General features: G+C 36.3%; 1 protein-coding gene and 1 non-coding gene across 2 annotated transcripts in view; both read right to left on the bottom strand.

The window, feature by feature from the left end:
- The window catches only part of Htr2c (5-hydroxytryptamine receptor 2C), a 207,780-nt gene that overhangs the window by 170,324 nt on the left and 30,576 nt on the right, over positions 1–6,880 (bottom strand). The gene's annotated exons all lie outside the window — the stretch shown is intronic.
- Positions 5,062–5,189, bottom strand: LOC115063239. The gene has a single exon (XR_003843114.1). It is a non-coding gene; the product is annotated as a small nucleolar RNA SNORA35 (small nucleolar RNA).

The raw sequence follows: 6,880 nt of genomic DNA, 5'->3' as shown, positions 1-6,880 counted from the left end.
AGAGAGAGAGAGAGAGAGAGAGAGAGAGAGAGAGAGAGAGAGAGAGAGAGAGAGAGACAAAGATAAATGATGAAGAATCCTCTTAAACATTGCTTGTGTTTGATCTTGGTTTTGTATTCACTATATTAAGAAAGTTCAAAGTTAATTCACAGATAAATATATTCCTTATATCCCAACACATTTTTAAAAAGTATGTAATAAGTATTGGACACTGTGACTTCATCCTCAGAAAGTTTTTCAGCTAAATCTATTTGTAACTTCTCCGGGTAATGGAGAGCAGTATCCATGTATGTCAAGGGTGATGTATAATCCATTTTGATGGTTTAGGGCCACTTTCCCCACTCCCTGAAATGGAAAAATCTGCCAAGGGAAGTGGGCCTGCAGCCTTGAACCAGCTGGATTCACAGAAGACATCTGAGCCTCATTGAGTTGAGAAGAGTTTCTTGCTGTTCAGTTGCTCTACCTGCATTCCAGGGAGCATGGTCTCCCGTTGGTTGATGAACACTGGGAACAAGAGCATCCTTCCTGAAACCAGAGTGGTACTGGAAACGTGGAACTGCCTTTACTTGTGAGATAGAAATGACAAAGGAGACCCATATACAGCAGTTGTGCATCCCCTGAACAGGAACCACAACTACTACCTGTAGCATAATTGAAGTTTTCACTCTGAAAATATGCAAAGCCAGCTTCTCCTGGTGGAGTCTCCTCTTATTTTAAATATTGTAAATAGCACAAGGAAAGGAATATGGTCACATTCCTATTAAAAAATAAAGTTACGTCAAAAATGAAAATGAATTTAATATAGCAGATGTCTGTTGTTTTCAGGTAATTACCTGCACCATTCTCTCTGTGTCTTTCTCTCTGTCTCTCTCAGACTCTGTCTCTCTCTCTGTCTCTGTCTGTCTCTGTCTCTGTCTCTCTTTGTCTCTGTCTCTCTCTGTCCCTGTCTCTCGCAGTCTCTGTCTCTCTCTCTCTGTCTGTCTCTGTTTCTGTCTCTCTGTCTCTCAGTGAAACATGGAATTCTAAATGGATTGCAATACTGCATCACTGGAAACATACATGACAATGGTGATTGCTATGAAAGTCTGAAGAGGAAAACTTGATTAAAAACTTGACAGGTCATTTACATAGCCCTTATTAATGCTGTTATACATCTATGAATGAATCTACTTCAATCCTTTATACAACTAAACACAGTAAAGGTGAAGACTGTGGTCACTTCAGTGTCCTAAATTTAGGCAGTAGAAACACAGGCCAAGGGACCACAATTTCTAAGTCCTTGTGCTTCTGTTTCTAATATGCCTTTTTTTGTGTGCTCACTTTTTTCCCATGAAGTGTTCAGCTGTGAACCATAGTGACCTCAATTATTATAAATTTATTCATGAGACTTCATGCATACATTTAGGTTCAGTTGCATCTCCTAATACCCTTTAGGAGAAGTATTCAAAAAACCTGGGCTAGCCCAAGAAGTGGTACCCCTTTATTACTTCTCTGCTTACTGAGCTAACTACAAATACAAGCTTTCAATTTAAACACACAGAGACTGCTTTGTAGTGATAGTAAATTCATATCTTATCCCTTGAAGATGTTTCTCATGCTCCTCCAGGGAAGGGATATTTGCTTAGCATTCTTTATGTAACATCATACAATATTTAGGCCTGTACTGGTGAGTAGAAATAACCATGTATGTTTGCATCAAAATAAGGATACTTTTGAGAGTCAAAGAAAGTATTATAGATAATTTGTATAAACACTGACTGTCCTAGATAATTACAATGTATAGTCACCTTAATAATAGTGAATTTTCTTAATTGTTCCTTTTGATCTTCCAGTTATAGGTTTTTGTTTACAATGTACTCATTATATTAAGGTGAGTTAATCTACAGTAATGAGCACAATAATTTCTTAACACATTATAGAATTCTATTGAATATTTTTATATTTTATAATTTGCTTGGGAGTCATGAATAGTTCAACAAAATACTTATTTGCTGCCTTTAAAATTATTTCTTGAGATTATAATATAGCTATATAATTTTGAAATTCAAATCACATTCAACACTTTTAAATATCTACTATTGAAATCAAAGTCACTTGAATATCCCAGGACTCTATGAGGTTGACCCAACTTAAACTCCCAGGAATGGTTGATAAGGAGCCTGAACCAGCCATCTACTGTAACCAGCCATAGCTTCTGGTGGAGGGACTGGGACATCAATGCAGCCACAAAACTGTAGACATAGCATGTGTTCTGCCTATAAAATGTACTAGAGTAATGGTGGCACAGAACTTGTGGGAGTGGACAACCAGTGACTGGTCCAACTTGAGATTCCTGCCACTAGAGGAGGTCCATGTCTGACTCTGTGTGGAGAGCCAGAACTAGAGGCTGCATAGCCCAGATACCTAGGATAGAACCACAGGGGACCAAAGTTGGTGGTGTGGGAGGGAGAAAGGCAAGAGAGACTAAAGTATCATTGGTTCTAATTCCTTCTCAGCAGAAAGTATACAGCTCAGTGTATTTTTGCATTCATATTTAAATCTTATCAAGAAATATTTAGGTTTACTTTATGATTTTTCATTTATTATGAAATAATTTATGAAGGACTAAGTAAGGGAAACAAATAAGTCTATGATAATTCAAATACAAGTAATGAGTAAAATATTATCTACTGTCATACTCTATCATATTTCTATCTATTATCTATGTATTTATCTATCATCCTCCCATGTATATCCATCCTTCTCACATCTTTTATCTCTCTACCATCCCATCCAACTGTCTAGACAGACAGAATGACTTTGGCCATCTTAAGTAAATTTGTCAATGAATTTATGTTTAAAATAAATTAACATTTAGGTTCAGTTGCATGTGCCTGCAGTTCTGGTGTGACTCAGACAGAAAGATGACTTAAATACAGTCACCCAAAGCCAGGTTTGTTAATCTAGTAGCCTTGTATAAAACAATAAGGAATGATCATGTTCCTTGGGTAGCATATATAATTGTAATTTGCTATCTTGACAATAATAAAATATGAATAGGAAATACACTTACAGCAAGAGCCCAAGAGGGTAAGTGAAGCAAAGGAAGTATTACATAGATTGATAATTGTGCTTCCTTTTGAATATCACATTCCATTATAAATATACTTCATTCAGATATAAGCAAATACTTATAGCAATAAAGTTTCTAGTCTTTGTAATAAAATGGTATCACATTAGGGTGTTATCTAAATTAGCATTCTTTTCCACAAATTTCCAAGTGATTCTAAAATAGACCACCAGGAAAGAAAAAGAAGCAAAAAATAATTTAAAGAAAAACAGCATGTTGCCCTTAGGAAATTTGTTGAGAAAAAGACATTTTTTTGACAGAGTTTCACAACAAGGACCTCTGAGACAAGCTCCAAGACAATTTTATATTAAGAAATTAAAGATTTTAAATCTATTTAAGAACCTGGTTTCTCACATTTTGTTATGAATGGAATATATGTGTGGTGGGGGAGGGGCATTCCAATAGCACTATTCTACAGTTAATCTAGTAAAGAGAAACAATAAAACTGTATTTGTACATATTCCTTCATGAAGCTAATGGATTAGGAAGGTGAGCACTCTATCTTCTTGTAGTTGTAAGGCAGAAGACATCCACTTTTATTTCCTAAGGGACCAAGTCTGAAAACTCGAGGGCATCATAGAAGAATGTACTCTCTTACTTCATATCTCACACAAACTAGAAAAGGTTAAAAATTCCATTGTTCTCAAATGTCTATGTATAATAGATAAATATATAGATATCAAATGATGCTCTAAAGAACAATACATTTTGAAAATATACTCTCAAATACTGAAACAGGCAGCAATCCTAGGTTATAGTTGTCACTTATCAGGAAGTGTATTATTATTTTAATTAAGCTTCTATAGCTATTACTAAGGATTTAAATTGTATAAAAGGTATGTATTTTTTCACTGATATATTTTACTTTCATTGTTCCACAAAGGTAAGATTATAATGGATTTCAAGTTGTGTATGTCTTTTAACAATGATGACCCAATTATCTGAAAATAGACATGATCCATATGCTCCCCGTCTTTTATGACAGAGAACTGTACTTTAAAGCCACTTTCTAGAAAGACATGGCTACTATCTATATCCCTAAAAGAAAAATGTGAGATCTCCCTTCGGCGTACTTATTTTACTTACAGAACTTGTCATGGATTCATGTTTCACAAAGTCAACTTTACTATATTCTAAAGCATGTTGTTTTTATATGCTACCAAAACTGTGACATTCAGTATTCTAGTGCTTGTCTCCATTCTGTTTTGATGACAATAATCAATGTTTGACTTTGCAGATAAGTTTTATTAGCATTTGGCTAAATAGTGATTCTTTGAGCTTGTATTTTATGAAAGAGGCACTATATGTACAATAGTAAGTTCTAACCTGTATGAGAAGATAAATGGCATTGCTCTCAAAGAATTGACCATTACTCACTATGTGGTAGAGGAAGAGATTCCTGGAGATTTGAGTATTTAAGCATATCTTAAAATTATAAAGAGGCCAGCAATGGATGGTGAAGTAAGATTCCATCTCTAAGCCTACTGTTCATGTGCAGGGGGTGAATAAACAGTTTTTTTGGAATGTAGCAAGAATATGAAACAAATGGAACACAAAGGAGATATCATCTCTAAGGAAATAGTAGTCTCATTTTCATCATGGCAATGGAAGAAAATCATGTGTTGTCCTTTCTCAGCAACACTTAATGGGCAATTTGTCAAGAAATTTAAATGACTATGTGCTTCCTTGAAATCTCTATGAGAACCATTGTTCATTCCAACACGATCAAATGTATTTTATAGACTCCAACTCTGAATATTAAAAGGGTTGATGTATATTGTTAAAAGCTTCACAGCTAGAAAGGTTTAAAATGGCTCCCTAGCAAGGCTAGCACTGAATACTAGCTATTAACCTGATATGGAAATGGCTATCTTTTCTTAGAAGTAGAGCTCATGCAGCTACCTGCCTTTTACTCATGTACAATTTTCAGGAAGGGTCCCAGGACCCATTAGCAATGTACCCACCTGCATGCGGGAGTAGCCCACAGTGTGACTCTCCCATCTTTTGGAGGGTTTTGTTTTTGCACTGCTCGATGCCCAGTTGGTCAAGAGTAAGTCCAATGGGTCACTTGCCAGTGCTGCAGACAACAAAGCTGTTGGCACAGCCACATGCTCTGTGGAGAGGAAGCAGCTAGGACGAGGAGGTGAATAAGACATGGGAATCATCTCAGATATCAATGCTGTTTTCACTTGGCAGGGTTACGTATGAATTGAGTTCTTCTCCAGAAGAAAGAAATGTGACTTGGAAGTTAGGTGAGTCTGAATCCAGAGTGGCAGGAGTCCCTGCATAGTTGTAGGACCTTAAAAAATGTACTCAAGGTCTCCTGGCTTCTTTATCTTCAGATGTTGAATAAGACTAGTACTATTTCCATCCTTGATTGCTATAAGAATTTTAGGGGAAGTATGCATCCAGGACTGTACCTAACATTTTTATCTCTGCATGTGCATGCAAGTTGTAGGCTAAAAGAGGGCTGGGTGTCCTCTGGAGCTGAAGTTACAAGGGATTACCAGTTACCTGACTTGGATCCCTTGGAAGAGCAGCAGGGACTCTTAACTGCTGAGTACTCTTCAGCATCAGGGAATTATTTGTCATTAATAATTCTACATTTTTTCACTCCTCTTATAATTTCACCCTTACAAGACAGTTTCTTTGTACTGCATTGCTTGTGTTGACTGAAAATGGAGTGACTACTTACGAATGTGTAATATTTCCTATAACATACATTGATTATTATACTTGAATTGTACTAATGACAATGATACAGTTTTCCTTGTACCTGGATGGATCTCACTTTCTCCCTCATGTACAAAAACAGAACACAATCCATTTGGAACATCTTGTATTTTCCCCCCGCTTGGTTATAAATGAAAACCTGTCACTCGGAGCAACCTATAGCAAATAATCATTATTTCTTCCCATGTGTCTTACTTCATTAAATCAGAAACTATTAACTAGTAAACTTTTATGAAGTGGTACAAGACTAAAATAATACTATACCAAACAAAGCACACCTACCAATATCCCCTGTACCTCTGCCATACTGAATGTTCCCCACTTGGATACTCAACCCCCTGAAATCTAAGAGTCTGGCCTCAGTGTGCAGAATGGGATTAATTATAACCCTTCGTGTGTGAATCACTATTGTCATCGCACCACCCATGGTTCTCTTGCTATAATTAATTTGTTATTTAAAATTATGTACTGTGAATATCCAATTTTAGGAGATAATGCCAACATTTTCCCAAGTATTTGTACAGATTTATATTTTCTCCAGCAGTCTAGAAAAGATCCACTTGGTTCATATTCCTATAAATGCTTGATTCTTTTAAACTTTTATACTTTTATCAGTATAATCAATATGAAACGCTCCCTTTTGGCTTTATGTTCTCTATTCTATGAGGCTGTTTTGTGACCCTCCCCAGACTGAGGATTGTGATTTTTTTCTTCCTAGACACTAAAGATTTAAGAACATAAGAACAACAAAAAACAATCTAAAAATAAGTATAATATGATATAAGAATATGGAAATAACTATTCTTTGGTAATGAAAGTGCACAACCTAATATGTGACTAATAAAAGGACTGTTAAGATTCTGCTGAAGGGACCCTGATATTGCGGCCTCTTGTGAGGCTATGCCAGTGCCTGGCAAACACCAAAGTGGATGCTCACAGCCAGCTATTGGATGGAACACAGGGCCCCCAATGGAGGAGCTAGAGAAAGTACCCAAGGACCTGAAGGGGGCTGCAACCCTGTAGGTGCAACAACAATAT

This window comes from Mus pahari, chromosome X, assembly GCF_900095145.1.
Source record: "Mus pahari chromosome X, PAHARI_EIJ_v1.1, whole genome shotgun sequence".
Taxonomy (NCBI): domain Eukaryota; kingdom Metazoa; phylum Chordata; class Mammalia; order Rodentia; family Muridae; genus Mus; species Mus pahari.
The sequence above is the reverse complement of the archived record's forward strand: the minus strand, read 5'-3'. Positions and strand labels throughout refer to the sequence as shown.